General features: G+C 32.8%; 1 protein-coding gene across 1 annotated transcript in view; it reads left to right on the forward strand.

The window, feature by feature from the left end:
• Window positions 1–7,625: 7,625 nt before the first annotated feature.
• LOC108740780 overlaps window positions 7,626–22,027 on the forward strand; it is a 225,751-nt gene continuing 211,349 nt past the window's right edge. The window contains exon 1 of the mRNA XM_025979956.1: window positions 7,626–7,706. The gene's annotated coding sequence lies outside the window, so the exon portion shown is untranslated. The remainder of the gene's footprint in view (window positions 7,707–22,027) is intronic.

The raw sequence follows: 22,027 nt of genomic DNA on the forward strand, positions 1-22,027 counted from the left end.
AGCTTCCAGCGTCAGGTCTGTACACATATATTACAAACAGACAGGGGTGGGAACCACAATAGTAATTGAAGATCAAAGTGACTTCTCGTTTGCAATTAATGGGGTAGTAATAGAGCTTTTTTAGATGTTTATCTGTTTTTTTACAAAATACCTTCACCAAAAATCTAATTTTTCAATAAAAGCGAAACAGGTGAAAAGGTTTTACATAAATGAAAATTTGTACAAAATTAATTCGGCGCAATATAAATTTAAAAAAGGGCGTTATGAAAATCAATAAGAAATAGGCGAAGTAGATTGATGGCCACCTTCTCACACATGAAGGGCTAGTCAGAGGCATATGCGAACCAGAAACAGGAGTTGAAAGAGGTAGACTCGATTACTGTTCACAAATAGTTAAAGAGACAAGATATAAGAAAACCGTATGATGATGATGATGGTGAAACATAATCTAATCATTTTACTTAAGAGTTGTACATCTAGCATTATTTTTGAACACTTTAATTGCAATTTGAAAAAGCAATTTGGAGAAAAATAATTAGGTCCCCTTCCCTCAAGATAGAACCTCGACTGTTGGTTTTGGAAGAATCAACAACTAACAGTTTTCAGTTGTCGCATTCGTATATTAAAATGTATTCCCGTTTGACCTACATAAGGCTTTAGAGCGAAGCCCTAATAGTTTTCTCGCAAGATGGAGGAGTCAGAGTTTGTTAAAACAATCGTTATGGGTTTTGATTTATTAAGTAATAAATAAATTTATTAAGAGCTAAAAATAGCGTACGGAATGCATTTGTTAGACGTTTGTCAGTTTTTATTTTGCAAAATACGTTGACCAAAGTCTATAACTAATATTTGTCGAATAATTTCGCCTCTATCGGTTGTTTCACGACACCACAAAGCCTTTTTTGTTGATCTTATGGTATAATAAAGATGATACAGATATTTATTTTATGTTCAAATCCATTCAGCGTGTGCCGCGTTTATTTAACCGCTACTTTTTACCTACGCGCTATTCTATTCAGTTGACCTAGTCTGACGACGTGGTAAAAAGGTATATATATTGAAAAAGGGCTACGGTGGTCACAGAAAATACACGTTATCGAACTCTGACTGGTCAAAGAGTTCAAAGAAGGCAATCGATTGTTGTTCGTTTATATATAACATGTCCGCAAAGTTCGCAAAAAGTGACATCGACCAGTGGGGTATCAACGGAGTACGAAATGATCAAAGGGACCTCTTTACAAAAGAACAGCACATGTACACGTGTTTGAGGTCACGCCGCGAGAGTACAGAATACCTTTTGCTGTTGAGGATTTTATCACTGACTACATCATCAACGTGTACTTTAATAATGGCTGCGTTTTGCTTACTTTTTTATTAACTAACTCAATAAATAATAAATGATGAATAAAAATCAATTTACGTTATTAATAATGATTTATCATTCGCTATTAGAAAATACCAAATCACAAAAGTTTTGTGTATAAAATTGCACTATGCTTTACAATACTATATTATTGAGAGCTATTGAATATTAATTGAAAATACTTTCGGTATTAGTCAAATAGCTTATTAACATCAGGTTTGGAAAACAAAAGTGCAAAGTTGAACATTTTACTTAGACAACACAAACATTTTAATTAATGTAATGATTGAGTTAATCAGTTAATAGATAACTTATTGATAACACAAGAAAGCTTTGTATAGTCAAGGGTAAAATGACACCTTTTCCCCACCAATCTTACCCTACCAATCTACCCTCTCTTCCGAACAAACATTAACCTATAGGAGAACTCTATTAACTTACCCTACTTTACCTTCTGAACCTAATTTGCCTATACCTTTCCTATCAATACCTGCCCAACCACCCAATCCTCCCAATTCGCTTCCCTAACTTTATATGCCCATTTATCGAAGTTCCAATAAAATTGATTTTGGAATGTTCAGTAAGCTATAACTGTTTTACATTTTGAGATTTTATCAATGCCTTTTGCTTATCGATCCGTATAATTCAAATTAAATTTGGTCTAAATTGAGAAACTAGTAATGACTACCTCTTCTTATAGCTTGTTTTATTAACCTTTTCATTTTTTTTGTTAAGTTATGAGTTGTTCAGTTTTTCAGGTTTCATATTTGCAAAATTTTCCTATTAAGTGGCAAACGAAGGAATATAACTTGCCCCTGCTTTTTTTTACTGAAAATAATTCTTCAGTTAACTTACGAGATTCCTGATGCTAAATTTACGTTATAGGATTTGACGAATTTCCTATTTACTTAAAATCGCGCTGCTTTTGCGATAGGTAACTTGAAAAAGTCAATCACTTGTCAACGAAGTGACGACTCTACATTCATTAAAATGTATTTTTAACTTGTTCGAGATACAAAGACAAAAATAATTGCATATTTGCATTAAATTATTCTGTCTAGATTTCTTCTACTGTCACCCTATTGTCGTTTGCTTTCTTTAGATTGTTTTTTTGTTTCGCTTCTACTATTAAAAAAAGCGCGCCCACACTGATCGACGAGTTGTCTCTTTCATATCTAATTTGTACACGAATAGGGTGTGTAACTGACGTTGAATTCTAAAGAGAAAAGTGAAAATAACGCCAGTAATAAGAAGCAAAAGCAGAAATTAAGGGAAAACTGAATTGAAAACAATTTTTAGGTATACAGAAGCTTTGAGCTTTATTACGAACAGAAAAGGAAAGTTAATAAGGTAAAGAATATGCCCTAAAATATCGTATTACGGAAAACGGCTACAAAAATCTAATTTTTCAACAAAAGCGGAAAAGGTGAAAAGGTTTTAGATAAATGAAAATTTGTACAAAATTATTTCGGTACCATTTAAGGCAAAGTATTTAAAACAGGGCGTTGTGAAAATCAATAAGAATAGGCGAGATAGATTGGAGGGACACCTCATTACACATGAAGGGGTTGCTAGAGACATATCTGAAGTAGAAACAACCTCTCTCACCGGTAGACTAGATTACTGTTCACAAATCGAGTTGATGGAGTTTCGAGAAATGCAAGTATTGGCTGATTGAAGATGGAAAAAGACCATCGGGACACAATCTAATCATTTTATTTGTGAGTTGTTTACCTAGCGTTATTTTTCCAAACTTTAATTACAATTTGATAAAGTAATTTGGAGAAAAATAATTATAAGCCCTCGCAAGATGAAATTTCGGCTGCTGGTTTTGGAAGAATGCACAACAACAACATTTAAGTTGTAGCATTCCTACATTCAAACGTCTTCTCGTTTGACCTACATATACCGTTGGGAATAGCCGACCAAGATTTTTCAATGTTAATAGTTTTCCCACCAGTTTATTAGAATAATCGTTATGGATTTTGATTTATTAAAATATAATAAGTAAATTTATTATGAGTCAAAGTTATTTTCCAGTTTATATATAGCTTTGGATCTTTCTGGGGATTTTTGATTTCGTTTAATTTTATCAGACTATTTGTGCATTTAGAAAACTGGTTGCTACGTCAAAATTAAGAAATAAGCAATAATAACCTACCTGCCGATAAGAAAGCCAGGGGGTAAATTAAGTTTCTTTTAAAATTTACCCAAAGAATAAAAAAGTGTGCTAATAACCTTCCTTCAAGAAAGTCATTAAAGCCATTGGAGCTTAATTAAAAAATTTACATTAGCCCGGAATAAAGCTTCAAAGCAGCGTATGGTGCCATTACCTCGCGAACGTATCGGCTCTGCGGTTTTCATAAAGCGTTCGCAGATTCTAGTTCGTTGCATAAAAAAGACTGCGTCTTTTGCATCCGCGGACGTTTTTCTTTAATAAGTCTCCATTAGAATAACTAAACGTAGGTATGTCAGGGGGAAATTCTAAAACATCCAAGACAAGAGGTTAGAGATAGTATGTTTAAGCTAGTTAGTCACATTTACTACACGGGGAAAGTCCCAGAGGATTATAAACGGAACGTGGTTGCAACCATACCTAAAAAGAGAGGTGTGGATAGGTGCGAGACATTTAAAACAATTACCACAACTTCCTATGCGTCAAATGTCTTAACTAGAATTGTACAGAGGAGGATGGGAAAAAAGGGGAGGAAGAACTATTAGGGGAAGATCAATTTGGGTTTAGAAGAAATAGAGAAACGCGGGAGGCCATTCTAGCTTTTGACAATGTTAAATGGGACAAGATGTTTTATATACTTAAAAATGTATGAGTTACAAAGATAGAAAAGTGATACTTAGTTTGTGTAAAGAGCAACAGGCAGTTATAGAGATGGGGCTGCAACGTAGAGAAGTAAATATTAGGAAGGGAGTCATATAGGGATGTAGACTGTCACTGCTACTTTTTAATCTATACATCGAGGACACAATCGACATAATTAAAGACAGATGATCAGTATGCTTATATTTGCAGATGATATAGCAGTATTAGCATCTAGCAAGGAGGAAATAGAGATAGTTTTAAATAAGACTGACAAAACAGTACTGTATGAAAATAAATAAAAATAGAACGAAAATACTGGTACGCAAGGAAAGAAATAAATAGGGAAACAGCGAATATAAAGACAGGAGACGAAAAATTAGAAGAAGTGGCTGATTTTAGATATCTAAGAAGTCAGATAAGTCAGGACGGAAGGAGCAGTAGGGATATAAAGCAGAGGATAGCGCAGGGTTTAGATTACTGTTCGCAAATAGTTAAGGATATGGGTTGTTCCAGTTTTAGGAAAATGCAAAGATTAGTTCAGGATAGGAAAGAGTGGAGGTGCGTGTCCAACCAGTCTTAGGACTGACGACCTTATGATGATGAACTATATCAGATTGTTTATAAATAGGTTAAAAATACGTGATAACAGAGAAGGAAAACTATTTGCCCTAATTGGATTTTACATTAAATAGAGAATCTTCATTCTCTAGTAGTCGAGACTACAAAAAAATATTGCATGAAACGAATAAAATCCCATTTGTTCCAGACTGCAGATTCGGGACTTTCCTATTAAAAATTCGGTTTATATCAAATCCATTTGTGGGTAATAAAGGAACATTGATTCGTTAAGTGTCACAGATGTTCCAGACATAGTTCTCGTTCGCATAAAATTCTGAGTAAATGCCATTCATTATTCCCTTTTATTCTCCTAAAAGATCGCTCGGGATTTGTATGATTTGACAGGCAAGCCCTTTTGCAGGTAAATGGAATGGCAATATCGGTTCTATTATTTATTTAGGTAATGTCTTTGACAGGAGCTTTCTCCTTTCCGATAACCCTGTAAACCCTTTGCTTTACCACAAAAAATTTAGAAAAAGTCAATGGCACTTCTTTTAAAAAAAATTGTTTGAACACAAGGTGCGATTTTTACACGTAATAATGTGCAGTGTGTATTATATTCGATGTTGTACAGGATGACAGAAGATTCTGTGAACAACTCTTTACGAAATACACAAAGTAAATTAAAATGTGAACAAGAAATGCAGATTGCAAAGTGCATATTTTATGTTCTCCCAAATAAAAATACTTACCAATAATAACAAACAAGAGAACGAGCTTAATAAATATCTTTTCCGGTTCGAATAATGGCCAATTGTTTCTATAAAAAGTGTAGTTCTTATCGTACAGATATTGCAAAAGCAGGACTCGAAATGTGTTCGAAGAATGATTAAGTACCCATTACCGGAAACGTTTTGCGAGATTTCAGTAATCGTAGAGTCCCAAATAATTATTGGAGACCAGGATCATTAAGAACCGGGAAGGTATGTACCTATTAAAAGTTATGGAGTTGCTTTACCGACTAATGGGTTCTGAGAAGAGCTGAATTCCAAAGGATTTTTACGAACTAAAATCCTGGAGTAGTGAAGAAGGCACTAAAAATTATAGAGTTGCTGAGATATTAGGTTTCGACAATCGTCTAATTCTAAAGGATTGTGAAAAACAGAACCACAGAGTACCAGAGAAGCTACTAAAAATATTAAATTGGTAAGGCACTATTTGGCTGAGAGAATTTTCGAATTGCAACTTAACCTTTTGGAACCGTAATCATCGAATATGGAGAAGGTATTGAAGATTATCGAACTGATAAAGATTGCTAAAGATTGCTATCAGATTCTGAAAATTGTAGAGTTCTAAATATTTTTTCGAAATTAGAATCATGAAGAAGATACTGAGACTTAGCGGATTGCTAGACAACGGTTGGCGCTATTCGATTCTGAGAATCATCGAATCCCACAGGATTTTTAGGAATTAGAATTCTAGAGTAGCGGGCAAGTTATTAAAATTATCGAGTCGGTGACATATTAGGTTCCGATAAGCGTCTAAAGGATTTTTGGAAAACAGAGCCATCGGGTACCGGAGATGCTACTAAAAATATTGAATTGGTAAGATACTTTTGCGTTCCAACAATTGTAAAATTCCAACTAACCTGGGGAACGAGTAAGGATTATCGAATTTCTAAGATTTTGGAAACCAGAATCATCAAATACTGGAGAAGATACTGTAGCTTATCATACTGCTAAGCAATAGTACCATTCGATTCTCAGAATCATCCTGAAATTTTCACTTTTGGGAACCAGAATCATCGAATACCGGGGAAGGTAAGTAGGTACTAAAAGTTATAGAATTGGAAATCGCGCGATTCTAAAAGAACTTCTGACAAAGAGAAGATGTTATGTCAGTAGTTGAATGTAGGCTTCAATGGTCAACGTTTAATAGAAATAAAAGGTTATCTATCCGAGCTATTGGGCCCATTGTTTTCTTTCTAACATTTCGTCTACACAACGCCTCCGATAATGCTTACAGACCATGGGCCCAACAGCTCGGATAACCTACGTTATGCGGGATTTATCGATCCTTATAATATTTTCCAATGGTTTCCTTTCCGTTAGTTAGTAGATTTTTTGGGTTATTTGTAGTTATCCTGTTAATTCAAGGAAAAATATGTATTTTGTCAATTAATCTTTTCTACGCCAGGACCGATCGTTCTTCTAACCTACTTGTAATAAGTGAATTGTAATGGAAAATGTAATCTAACTTTCCTAATCTTCTGTGTGCTATTTTCGGGCATATAAAGAAACTGATTTCCCGGCGTCTGTTTTCTCTGTCATGCCTATTGTACTGTAGACAAGCCGTTTAGAAAGGTATTACGGCGGACAAATTCACATTTGGTTATTTTCCATTTTCATTTCGTTCGTCGCGTTGCCGTGCAGATATACGTATCCCCCGGCGCCCTTCGTTTTATTATTATCGGACAGGCAAGCAGACAATTCTATCCACAGGTGAGGGTAAAGTGCAGCAACTGTTTTCTAAGCCTTCTCGAACCGAATACTTACTCCCTTAGGGTCAGAACAGAGATAAGAGCTGCGACGATTTAGTGTCGTGTCGCGTTGGTAATACTGCTGATGGTTAGGCAGAGGCAACGCAGACGCTTTCTCCGGAGCGTCGGGACGCCAGCTGCTGCCGATGCTATAGCTGCAGCCTCCGGAATCAGCTCAGTAGCTGTCGCGCGTCCGGATCGGCCGGATGAGTGACAAACGGGGCCGAAACGTCGATCGAACGTGTTCGCGAAATATATCGCGTTAGTGGGGAACTAATTAACTTTATTTTTATATATATATATATATATATATATATGACTCATATGAAACTTTATGAGTGTGGTAAATGTTATTGACTTTTATGTGAACGAAAGCTTATTTAATGCCTTTTTTAATTGGAATAGCTAACAATAAAAAAGATAACAAGGTAAGAAATAAAACGTATGAGCTTTTTCTCTCATAATCTATGTAACACTTTGAGTAGTTTTCAATACTACAACAATATACAGGTAGGTATATTAATTATGATTATTGTGATATTAATATCCATTTAGAACAATTATATGATATTGTCTATTAAAATGTCTTTTATTCAAAGTCTTCAAAAATTTCTAATAACAGTTACAATATTGAAGTTTGTGGAAGATATTAGAAAATTTACTGGTAGCAATCCCCTACAAAAATGATTAATCCTTTTGTCATCACAATATGACATATTACAGGTAAATCTGAAAAGTATATATGTACGTACTTCATGTTTTGACATAATTGATGAAATTCAAGAGCCCCCAAAATTTCACTTCCGTGAAAATTTAACATAAAGCTGGAGTTTTTCGTTCTCGAAATTAAAATGAAATCTCTTGAAATTAAATAAATTTATTACTAACATCATGTGCTATTATACAATTATTGAATATTAAAATGCTTTATAATTACTAATGATCGACTGCTAGTTGAAAATAAATGAAATTTTATTTAAAATACCATTTCACTAGCTATTGTTTAGGACGAAAATGTAATACCTTGTATCTAAAATTGCGTTAGAGTCAGTAAGCCCTTTGAATTTAACTTTGAAATGGAACACTTTTGCAGATAGATTTTTGTTTGAAGGAATACTTCTCTAACTAAATTCCGAAGTGCTTACTTCTCCTAGTCAAATACGACCAACGGAATTTCAAAGTCTGTTTTATATCCTGTGAGTTCAGTTCGCAGCTTGTAGAATATTATTTTAATACATTTTATCGTAAAAACAAATAAAAAAATAAGTAATCGTGCTACCAAAGTAATTTTTATTTAGGTAGTTTTTAGGTAGGTGGCATACAATATAAAACCCGTTATGCATTAATTTCCCAACAAGAGTATTTTCCATTAAAATTATTTCAAAGCTATTGAATAAAAATTAGTAGTACAGCCACAGAACTGCACAATGTGGATTATTCATTACTTTTTTATCTAGAATTGACTGTCATTATTGTTTTACCATAAAGCTCAAAAGTAAAATCTGTTTGTGGACATAGTATATTATCTGCCTCAAAGATTATCGCAATGCAGTTTGTTCTATGTAGCTATGAAGTGCATTTTTAGTGGCAAGATAATTAAAATTAATTGGGTGACATTGCCAACAAAATATTAGCCATGACAATTTTTTGTGCTTTTGTTTTTGAGATAAACAAATTTTAATGATGCTTAGAGCCACCAAAAGCTTTATGGAGATTGTGTAAAATACTGCAGTGAAATTCGTTGATGAATATGTGTTATAAAAAGCAATTTAATTTGTTAAAAATAACAACCAATTAATAGCAATATTTCGTTAAAATAAATAGATTATGTATTCTGTAAAAAGAAAAAAACACACGCACACACACACACACACACACCTAATGTAAATAAGAATAACAATTTTGTTAATAAAGCTATTACCTCCCTATCACTTTTTTGTAATATTATCTTCCGCATTTGAACAAATAAGCTTTGCCCTTTTAGATATATATATACATTTTATTAAAGTGATTTCGATGTAATCCATTTCAGAAAGAAATAAAATTATATTTGTGCCTTCGTAACCAAGATTGTTGTTGCTAATTAGTCGAGAATAACAAGAACTAATGACATTACAAAGGATTCTAAGAATTTAATTAGAGGGTAGCTTAGGGTGAAGTAAGTAATTAAGAGATAATCTAAACGTTTACTCTTGATTAAAACGTTTGAGACACAAAAAGGGCTAAAAGAGTACAGCAATAAATTCATTTCTTTCCGTTTTGATGTTGTTTATTTCTTCTTAGTAGACTAAAAAATACCTAAACTGTTTATAAATTTCGATACATAGTTCGGAAAATTTGCCTTAAATTACATACAAATGTCAATTTCCACAAAATTTTAAATTTATCGGATTTAAATATTCAAGCAAATTTTTTTAACACTTCAATATGAAAAATTCGAAACTACTTAAACAAGCATTTGGTAGGGTGTAGGAAGCCCTCAGAGGGAGTGTTAGATCCCCTAACTTTGAAAAAAAAAATAATGACTACATAATGACTGCCCCATTTCAGGTTAAAGGTTAAGAAACTTGGATGAGCATCTTCTCCCATTCTCATGATCAGCGAAGTGCTAAAGTCAATGTTATCCTACTGCCTGAAGTAAGAAACATGGCAAACGTTAGAGCAATATCTCGGGGGACAGAACGAGGCACCTGGCCCGATCTTCGTATCCATGTAAATTAGTTTAGGTGGGTGAATACAGAAACCCTTTTCTAAAGTTCGGCAAACTGCCTAATTGCCGGTTGTTCAAACCTCCGAGATGTTTATCGTTTTTGATTGAATTAATTTCCGGACGACTACATGCCCGTAAGATGTATGATTGACGACTAATATATGTATATGTATACAACTTTAATTTATTAATATAAAAATGGGCCAAATGTGAGTCGGACTGGCGCACCGAGGGTTCCGTACAACTTCTAGATATGTAAATAGTTCGTGCGTTACGGGAATCCGGTTTCCAAGATTTTTCTGAGTATGCTTTAAATTTCCCTCTAAAAACGTAAAATTACAATATTGTAATTAAAAATTTTTTTTTCTGATGTAACTACGGTTTTTGGATTACTTATTCTATTATTTTATTCTAATTATGGGTTTTGATTCCTTTCGTAGTGTTAAAATATGCGGCACAAACGGCCGTACTTTTTGAATGCTTTGCCTTAGAAGTTTGATTTTTTTTCACAGCTCCAAGGGGTTGCACACCTGAGTATTTGACAGTAATTTGAACTTGATACCTCCTCACGCTTCTGAGAAAAATGATTTTGACAGAAGGACAACGAAGTGATACTATAAGGGTTCCTATTTTCCTTTTGAGATACCGAACCCTAAAAAAGGCTGTTCGTAGTGCTTTTTGACTTTTATTAAAGAACTTTCGCAATTATGTCGTTAGAAAGGTCATTATCAGAGAAGCAATATAGGTATTCGTCTTTCAGCGTCTCTGAGAAAGTCTCTCACAGTCTTTCACAGTCTCTCAGTTATTGTCTAGGTGTTTTTATGGATCTCTCACAGTCTCTGTATGTGAGACTCGAATGATAAAATTGTTAATTCAGAGATTCAAGTCTCTGGTAGAAAAACTGGGATCTCTGAAATATGTTTGAACTTTTTGAAAATTTTAACCATGTCTATCGAGACACCACTTATTGAGAGATTCGAGTCTCTCGTTCAGAGATTCAATTCTCTCGTTCAGAGACTGGATACGAAATGAGGATCTCTCTACGAGCGACTCGAGTCTCTCGTTCAGAGACGCTAAACAGTTTTTTTGACAGTCTCTCTCAGCGACACCAGAGAGACTCGAGTCTCGCTTTCAGAGACTCTGAGAGACTGAGCATTTTTATCTCAGGAGTGACCATTTGATCAAAACTATTGTAAGAGTTTTCTATTCTTTTTATTTTGTGTAATGTTCTAGTTTTCTGGAAATACAAAGATTGGTTCAGGATATAGAATTTGTCACAGTTTTAAATTAACGCTTAATTGAACGCAATGAACAGAACTTTGCATCTGGACTTAGAGATACGCTCCTCACCCCTAACAGCAATATGTAGACTTTTTTAATAGAATTGCTGGCGTCTTTTCTACATTTTCAGTGACAAAAAGTATTAACAGAAGGAGTTTCGTTTAGTCTAAATTTGTAATTCAATTAGTAGATACCCCTCAGCCTTGTGTTTGCCGTTTCAAAGCGGTAGATAAACTGGAAATTCTTCTATGCAAATTTCGCGTGCTTTGACTTTTTAATTTGCTCTGTTTGAACAATTTTTCATGTAAATTGCTTTCCTGTTTACTTAAGTTCCGAAACGTCGGAACAGAAACGCTAAAAGACCACAAAACTGTTCGTTGATGAGGAAATCCGCGAAACTTTGTTTTTCCAATAAATATTTATATCTACGATAAAAGCTTTTCTCATTAGTCATTCCACCAGATCTAGCTCATTTGTTTTCAGTATTAGTTTTTAGTATTAATTGTTTTAAGGGGTAACGCCACTACAACAGCCGGAAAAAAAACATAGAATTCATGTTCCTTTTTCAGCGGAAGAAAATATTGTAAGAAAATACAATTAAATTAAAACAAATTATGATTACGCCATTACGCCAAAGTTGAGCCTCATTTCCTGTAAATCTAGAACGTTTAAAGCATCGTTTAAGACAGAATTTTTTGAGAATCTTACAGTGGTGTTACCTTTACGACAGCTTCTTATTATTAAGTATTGAATACCGGTAGCTTGAGTTGCATTCTGTTTGAAAATGGCTTCAAACGAAAATAAAATAAAACAAATTTGATTTGGGTTAACGCATTGAGGGTTTCTTTTTCACGGAAATAGGGCCTACAATAATAATAGACGATCTACAGTAAAAATTACTTACCCTTGTTCCTTTGAATACCCAACTGAATTTCCTTCATAATAGGCAGGTCTCTTGCAGGTTTCTGAAACAACAAAAACACCTCTGACTTGTTGAAATATAAAAAGAATGTTGGTTATACGTTGTTGACAGTATTTCATTATGGGTTTATATTTTATCGATAAAAACAGCTCAAACTTGGAATAAAAGCAGTTGTAATAAAAAAAGCCAATTGTTATTACATCAGTATACGACAACGATAAATATTACACTTGGATTGGTGCGTTTTTTAAATAGAAATTAATTTTATATTGTGTTTTTTAATACACTTTTAATAGGCTAACTAGAAATTATGCAACTAAAATACAATTGTAAGGGCTACGGTTCATAATAAAATATTACAATAAAACAAGTTTAGAACCATGTATATTACATGACCAAAATTTTTTCAGAATAACGTATTTTTGCTACATTAAGCAATGTTTCACCCAATAATAATGTTTTCATTTAATTTGAACGAAATATTGACCTAGTGTATATATAAAGTATGGATTATTTTGAATGTTTGAATATTGTTTTAATTTCTGTGGAACGTAACTTTATCGTACTTTTTTTATGTTTGTTTAGGTCTCACTGCTATGTAAGTCCCATCTTTTTTGGTAATGTATTCATTTAATATCAGAAAAGATATAAAATTCGATAAGTGAGGGTGAACGCAACAAACCCCTTTAGGTCACAGGACTTGACCTTTTGCTTAGTTATTCGAAATTCCAGAAATTTAATATGTAAATAAGAATCTGATTAAAAAAATAATATAGCAGTAGATCTGCTTAAGAAAAAAAAAGGTAATTCATTCTTGATGCTGATTCAACCAATACATTACTCATTGTGTCTTTGTTATAGATTGTTAATTAAGAATATAATTTATTGTACTTCATTTATAATAAACATCTTTGCTATAAATTTTGAATGTTCATTTTATTTAACGAAATATAATAGTCACATTTTATTGTATATTATCATATATATGGGTTGGCGTAAATTGTATCCGAAATATGGTCTTTTAAGACCTAAAGGTATGATGTAAATTCCACCCGGATGATTTTTATTCCTATAAGTAAATCCGTTCGATATACCTGTTCGATGTTTTTTTGATATAAGTTCTTACAACCAAAAACGACCATACATCGTTACCTGGCACGTATTGTTTTTTCTTCTACCATAATCTTATGATGAAGTATCATTTTAGCATACCAAATCGCCGCATTATTGTATTGCCCCCACTAAGTGCAGGTGTGAGTCGGACTTAATATATTTATAAGTGCCGTTCAATAAGTTATGTTTAAACGAATGTTTTATACAAAAATAATATGTATGCCTGGTTTTATTTTCAGCTTAAAATTGCAATAACAATTAAAGTTGATTACTAGTAGTAGTAGGGATATAAAGCAGAGGATAGCGCACAGTCGTGTCGCTTTTAATAAAAAGAACTCACTTCTATGCTCGCGAACGGATAACTTAAAAATTCGAAAAAGATTGTTAAAGGTGTATGTTTGGAGCACGGCGTTGTACGGGTGTGAAACATGGACAGTGGGAGCGGCGGAAAAGAAAAGGTTAGAAGCGTTCGAAATGTGGTGTTATAGGCGGATNTAAGCCAAATTACACCGAAAATTATGGATGAGATGGGAACAGCCGCTAATGTTTGCTTTAGATATTAATTCATACGGCTTCATGTAACTGAAACAACAACGATGAAATTATTATTTTAAAACGTAACATTTATCGCAAGTAATGTACACAAGTTATTTTATTTAAACTATGAATGGTTAATAAATTAGTCGCATTTATTCTGAAGGGAAATTCAAATGGAGTTACATTCAATAGTTTTGAATAAAAACCAGGATATAGTGGATTACCCGCACGGATTCACGATAATCTGGATTGTCAACCGCGTTCAAAATATTATTACTAAACGTTGAAAAACAAAATTGACAAAATATCAATTCGAAAATTCTACAAATGACAAATTATCAGTTTGTGACATACGTTAATTTAATTACCTTGTACATAAAACAATTGACAATGTTAGGTATTGCTTTTAGAAATGCGAAGTTTAGCTCAGGATAGGAAAGAGTGGAGGTATGTGTCCAACCAGTCTTAGGACTGATGACCTTATGATGATGACTAGTATAAAGAGGAGTTCGAATTTTCTACTTCCAAATCATCTTGGTAGTTAAACTCAAAATACTCGCCTTGCCTATCATTCACCGAATTCAGTTCGTATTTTTCTTGGTCAACAAACAAACTAATTCTAAAGAAAGTAAATTTAAGCTGAGGGTCTCATTTAGGGGAAGTTTTGGAAAGCGTTATTTACTTTTAACGTGCATTTTCTTCAAGTGGTTAGGACAAAGGAGAAACCAGAAATAGCAGCAAAAACAGCAGTAAGTAATAGTAGTGGCGATGAAGGGCGATTATTCTAGATTGGTAGTGAAAGGGAATTTCCGCAGCAGGCCGCATCTCTAATATAACGAGTACTTGGAGATCGATATAACTACCACTTGAAAATTGCATTTTGCAGTCACGCCGCCAAAAGGAAATAAATTGTCGTTAAGGAAAACCCATTAACGATTCGGTCATTAAAAGCTGTCGTCAGTTGCAATAAAGTTTCCTTCTAAAAAGCTGCGATTTTATTAAGAAGAATTCTTGCCAAATCGATTTGATGTCCTGACATTTTCAAAGTTGTCATTTGCTGACTTGGAAAACCTTAATATATAGAAATTCATCAGAAATGAGAAACAAAACCAAAGGAATGCAGCTATGCTTTGGTTGTGTCGGATGTGCTTCAGCGGATGCGGATGAGGATGCGAACTTTAGTGAGGTTAAGCTTGCGGATGAGGATAAGGATATGGATGCGGATATTTCGTTTTTATTCATTTTATTTGTTATTTCTATAGGAAAATAATAGTCCATGCCCTGCCTACTCTTAGCCAGTTTTCAATATTTCCTATTTCCTTTTGTAACATCCCTAGACAAAAATTTTCAGTCTCTCTCCAGTCTCTCAGTCTTTCAGCGTTTCTGAGAGCGTCTCTCACAGTCTTTCACAGTCTTTCAGTTATTGCCTAGGTGTTTTTATGGATCTCTCACAGTCTGTATGAGAAACTCGAACGATAAAATTGTTTATTCAGAGATTCGAGTCTCTCACAGAGAGACTGAATGCACAAAACTGAAAAATTGAGAGATTCGAATCTCTCGTGGAAAGACTGGGATCTCTGAAATATGTTGAACTTGGAAAACTTTAACCTTGTCTATCGAGACACCACTTATTGAGAGATTCGAGTCTCTCGTTTAGAGATTCGAGTCTCTCGTTCAGAGATTCAAGTCTCTCGTTCAGAGAGTGGATATGAAATGAGAATCTCTGTATGAGCGACTCAAGTCTCTCGTTCAAAGACGCTAAACAGTTTTTTTGACAGTCTTTCTCAGCGACACCAGAGAGACTCGATGAGAGACGGAGACTAGAGTCTCGCTTTCAGAGACTCTCAAAGACTGTACATTTTTATCTCAGTATTGTAGCTCAATCAATATCTACTACATATCTTTATTACAATGTCTGGATCCGGATGTGGATTGGAAAGGCATTGTAATTGTCAAACGATATATTAACAAATAGTTTCTGAAAAGTTTTGTGTGTAAATTTCGAGCTAATAAAAACCATACTTAAAACAGTTTCTTAAGTTACAGTAAAAGTTTTAAACATATTATTTTGTTAAAGTATACTTTTAGATGATTGTACTTTTGTACGTACATCACTTTAATCCTTACAAAATGTCAACTTTAATTATTGTAACTGCTCAATGATTTAAGGAGAATTTTAATTAAAGTGCTGCTACAAGCTGATATCTTTCAGTTCTTGTACAAGAACGTTTAATCTTCTTTTACATAATAGGATAGATATAAAAAACGAGTAATTAGTTGCTAGAAAGATCGTTGGAAATCCTGATAATAGGGTTGTTAATTTCAACGTCTTCTATCTCGTCTCTAATTAATAATACAGAAAATGAAATCGTTTTGAAAGATGTGAAGTGACATCTTATGAAGTCAAATACTTTCGTATCAGGATACTCATAAATTCTTATACTAACATTTACTCCTTAAATGAAATTCCTATAATCTTACGTAAAGAATCATTCAAAAGTAAGATTCTCATTTCTTCGGTATTATTATTGTTTTCTTCTACATGTTCCTGTAGGTACTGAACCTTAAACCTCATAAATCATTATTTTAAAATCCCGTTCGTTTTAAAGACAAACTCCTACTCCGTTTAAAAGTAATAATGTTGTTAATTGGTTTCTTTACAAAGTTTCGCTTCGAAGTTATGTAACTGAATTAAGTAACTTTAATATGAACAATAAATTAAGAATTTTAAGCCAAATTACACCGAAAATTATGGATGAGATGGGAACAGCCGCTAATGTTTGCTTTAGATATTAATTCATACGGCTTCATGTAACTGAAACAACAACGATGAAATTATTATTTTAAAACGTAACATTTATCGCAAGTAATGTACACAAGTTATTTTATTTAAACTATGAATGGTTAATAAATTAGTCGCATTTATTCTGAAGGGAAATTCAAATGGAGTTACATTCAATAGTTTTGAATAAAAACCAGGATATAGTGGATTACCCGCACGGATTCACGATAATCTGGATTGTCAACCGCGTTCAAAATATTATTACTAAACGTTGAAAAACAAAATTGACAAAATATCAATTCGAAAATTCTACAAATGACAAATTATCAGTTTGTGACATACGTTAATTTAATTACCTTGTACATAAAACAATTGACAATGTTAGGTATTGCTTTTAAATAATAATTAATACAGGAGATTGTCTTGTAATTCGAACGAATATATTTCAACCAAATTTTAAAATAATGTCTACGATGTAACACTCAGTTTAAAACAAGGATAGGTACATTTTCCTAATAGCAGAAAAATATGAAAAAAAAAACAAAATAATGTAACTACTGTAAGGAAAAAAATTACTTTTAAATTTTCGTTTATGCAAGACTATAGGTATCCATCAAAATTAGACTTTGACGTACGTTTGTCTTATTTAATCATAAATAACCAAATTTTGTGATACAATTGGTACCTGCACTCCATCATGCTTTACTAGACTGACTTTACCGTTCTGGTATTTTTATTATTTGTTTATCCTTTTAGTGTGGAAAATAATGCGTCTTATTTTGAGTTTGATATATCGTAGTTTAATTAAATGACACAAATAATAGCTACTTACAGTAAAGCAAACTACAATAAAACTGTAAAACATTCTAGGTTTAGTGAATTTTGAAATGAAATTATTTTTATCTTGCCAGCTATCAGAAAAATGGACGTTTAACAACCGAAAAACTAGATAAGGTAGAGTTGTTTTTTGTTTATTTTAAGAAGCTTAATCTTGTTCATGCTAATTGGAAATACGTAGCTACTGTTCATGTTATTATCCGGATTTTAAATTTCCAAAAGGATCTGAAACAGCTATTAGTCCACTTAACTGAGTAGTTAATTTGCTTATGTAGTATGAAATGCGACATTTATATGTAGCATGGAAGTATGTAAAATATTGTGTATTTGCTGAACGGATTTTATTTTTGTTGAAATGGCTAACCTGAACAGTCAGCATCGGTAAATCAAAAATTTATAGCCCACTATGCTTTTTTGTACCACAGATGTTCCATCGCACTAATCTATCTATCTACATGACGTTTCTCTGTTTTGCTCTGTCGCTTTTGATGAAAACGCTGATATATTAAACTCCATACGATTCCAAAATACCTGGTCCCGATTTAAAAACCAAATCATTCACATTGAACACCAGCATGTACAGTGACTGTTTTTATATTATGTATCTACAAAAATTGTACGAACTAGTTTTCTTTAATCGAAAGTATTGCATACTTTTAAGTTGTTGCAAATTAGCAGTAGCGGCTTGTGAATTTTCCAAACTGTATACAATTCACATTTACTTCATTCACCCATTTTCTTTTTCATCTTGCTTGACTCATACAGCGAAAGAGTTCTTCATCGTCAGAAGAAGTAGTGAAAATGTTGAATTGAAAACAAGCAAGAATGAATTGGAAAAATCACACAATACGCACTCTTGATAGAGTCTGTTTTAATACTGGTTTGTCTATAAAAAAGAATTGTTAAATTTTTTATAATTTGAGCGACCTACCCTTAAAATATTTAAAAACCAACATTACGAGAAAATTCGCAATTTATCAAAAATTAAAAAAAAATTATAAGGAATCGAAAAACAAACATTTTTTTATGAAAATAAACCAATGACAAAGTACGACATGTAAAGGACTATTATGTGCTGATTTATTGATATGTGACATACTTAAGTTGCGCCAAAAATTTTCTTTGCTCAATCATGAATCAGATACACGAAAAGTTAGGAGATAATAAGGACAATAAGAGAAACGCTTGTAAAATACCTTGTACGACCTAAAGGACTAGTTACAGAGGCAGGAACAAAAGAAAAATGAGGCAGAGACGGCCTGTATTAGATTAGTGTTCAGAAATAGTTAGGGATGTGGGTTGTTATTTGTGTTATTTTGCAATGTACTGCCTAAAGATCAATAGAATGAAGTTTGAGGTATAATATATTAAAGGTTCCATGCTACAAAATTAATCGAAAGCAAAAGCTTTTCTCTGCCCTGAGAGAGAGGCGTAGGCGCGTTTCTCCATGACCTTATATATACGCCAGCCGTCAGTGATTCTGATTCAATTTTGAAATGAAAACAGAGATGATACGATTTCTTTTTTTCTTTTTAACGAAATATTCCACATGCAGAAATGTAGTCGGTAAAATAGTCTCTTTACTGCATTATTTCATCAAAATACATATGGGCTTTTACATTCGGATCGATAGCATATGTGAATGCATTCGTTCCTCAAGAAATGCTTTTTGTGAACGAATCTTGTAATCGTCGTAAAAGGTATGGTACTTTGGTTTACATTTGTATATTGCAGGAAAAATTTTATTTGAGATACAAAATTAAATGTCAATAGCTACATTAAAAAAAAAAAAAAAAACATGTCGTGAAAGAACTCGTAAAAATAAAAAGGAAATGAAGAAAAGCATCTCCATACAATAGTTACCTACTAAAGGAATTTTGAGAGAACTGTGTGAATGTACCTATATGTTATACAAAATTTAATATGGGCTAGAGTATTTTATTTTATGTCTTTAATCAAATGTATGTTCGTATAAATTTTTCTGAAAAAAAAAAAAAGCAGGGAACATAAAAAGCACAAAGAAATAACTAAAACCACATAGATATAGATCCCCGTAGGCTTAATGATACCATTTGAGAAGTCAGAATATCTCATCCTGAAGTGTAACATTTTCATATGGATATGTAGAAAACAAAGCACATAGGCAATTCAAAATAAAACTAAGTAGATTTTTTATATAACTTTTATATAAAAAATGCTGAAAACCTACAATATACGAAACCAGGTTTTTAATATTACAGAAACTTCTCTTGGAGTCCACCCTTGTAATTTCAACGTAAATATGTTGAGGTTGACTATTTAATGTGGCAACTGTAGTATGAATAATCAAAAAAAAATTTTCTGGATATCTGAATTTTCTAGCAAAAACAATATGGAATTGAATTTTATAAACTATTTCGCGATAGAAGGAGAAAGTGGAAATTAACAACATTTTTGTAGGTCCTGTGTTTTTTAATTTTATTCATATGGTTCATACAGCGGTCTTTGGACCTTTGGAGTTCACTGTTGCGGGGTTGCGTTAAAATCGTTGTGTAATTGTACCCATGTATGCAGTAAATGATGAGGTTGGCAATCAAGCTGTATTGAAAATTCGAGCCACACTCAATGTGGTTCGTTAGTCATCGAGCGCGACAGAATGACACCAACACGTTTGGATTAACTTGGCATTTACACCCTTGCAAAAAACCACTTCCACTGCAACCCTTATATCATAAACAATATTTGCAACAATGTTACTCGTGAACGTTACATCTACTTACATAAATAAATAATTTAACTTTGTTTTATAGAAGCCAAACACATGATTACTTAAATTTCAATGATGCGATGGATGTAATTTTTCTATATTAGACACGTATAGTTCGTTTTAGTGGGAAAAATCTTACTGTGGATACATTTTTTAGTAACTGCTTTTATAACTTTTAGTTAATGATTTTAAAATAAAATAAAATGGAAGAAATGAAAAGTGAGTTTAAAGATGAACTTAATAGCATAATAGAGTGTAATTTTATTATACGAATCCCAGCCTTTGACAGGATCACGCCTTGTTGTCTGTGGGATTTTGGGTTTTCCACAAAACTCAATTTAACTTTCTTGTACAACGATTATTATGTTAATGCTGGAGTACTTTTTGTCGCTCGACTTGTTCATCTTAAAATTGCGGCTAATAATTTAATGACTGCTGCCGAATGTTATGTGTATTGAAGAAATTTCTACATAAACTTTTCATATGTAAACTTCTGGCAAACCATAAATTGAATATCATCAAATTTTTATAGATAATGACGTACTTAAAAGCATTTATAATGCAGCGTTTCAATTCACTTTTTTAAATTTACCTCGTAATCCAAGTTTCTTAAGTATGTACTTATTACCTAATTTGAAAATATTCAATTACTCATTCTCAATAAAAGCAATACCACAATATCGTAGATGTACGATTTGAGGATATCGACAAAAGTAACGATTTTATACTGTTACCCTTTAAACCCATGTATCAGGCTAAGAACCATCTCCAAAGCACTAGATTTATAACAAGAAATTGTAAATGGTTCGCATAAACCATTTTCAAAATTATCTTAATTTTGTAAAAAATAAATTAATATATATTTGATTGGCTCTTAGTGTTAACAACTAACCTGACGCCTAGCATAGGAATATTATTAAAACAAAAACAATTTCCGAAATAACATTGGCTGTACTAATTACTTGGATTTAAATTTTTGTTACATACAATTTTTTTCTCCATTTGACAGTACATGGTGTTTATTTTTATTTTAATAATCGACAATTAAGTTTTAAAATGTTGATTTTGTTACACAAAACAGGGCTTTAAAATGCCTAGGCAACAACAAATACAAAGGTCCACATAGTCAATGCGTCAATAATCAATGGAATCGCCACTGATTTTTAAATCGTCAACTGTTAAAATGTTTGGGCAGGCTTTGACTAGCTTTATCTATTTTGCAGTTACTTAACGATGTTTCAGTTAGACAGAAACTTAATTCTGAGTTATAAATACAAAAAATGGCGTTCTTAACTAGTTTTTTTACTTTACAGTAAAAGCGGTTCATTCTAAGATCACTTCCACAACAAATCTAACCATTTACAGTTTAGTTGTAAAAAACAATCTGATCTACCAATGAAGTTGGAAACAATTTCAAAGTTAGCGGCGGTTGGATTGGAAATGAGCAGAGGGCCTTTTGACTCTTGCGAGAGGAGTATGGCTTTATGGGAGTCCTCTTTGGACTAGCATCGCCACAAAGTTGGTCTCGAGCGGTTTAGCTACTAAAAGCGGCTGGCACAGCTTTGATATTCGTCTTAGGAATATATATTATATTCGACAAACAGAATTAACTTTGCTTTCTACAACCGGATTAATGTTGGCAACAAACTGTCTCTATGAAATGTTGTTGCGGAAATGGAATTTCAACTATACAAATTAATTATTATCCACAATAATATTGAAAACAACTGTTTAAACAGGGGGATTAATAGTAACTCAAACTGTAACAGTTTAAATTGTTAAAAATGAATAATAATTTAATAATAATAATAAAATAATAAT

This window comes from Agrilus planipennis, unplaced genomic scaffold (genome assembly GCF_000699045.2).
Source record: "Agrilus planipennis isolate EAB-ADULT unplaced genomic scaffold, Apla_2.0 scaffold22, whole genome shotgun sequence".
NCBI lineage: Eukaryota > Metazoa > Arthropoda > Insecta > Coleoptera > Buprestidae > Agrilus > Agrilus planipennis.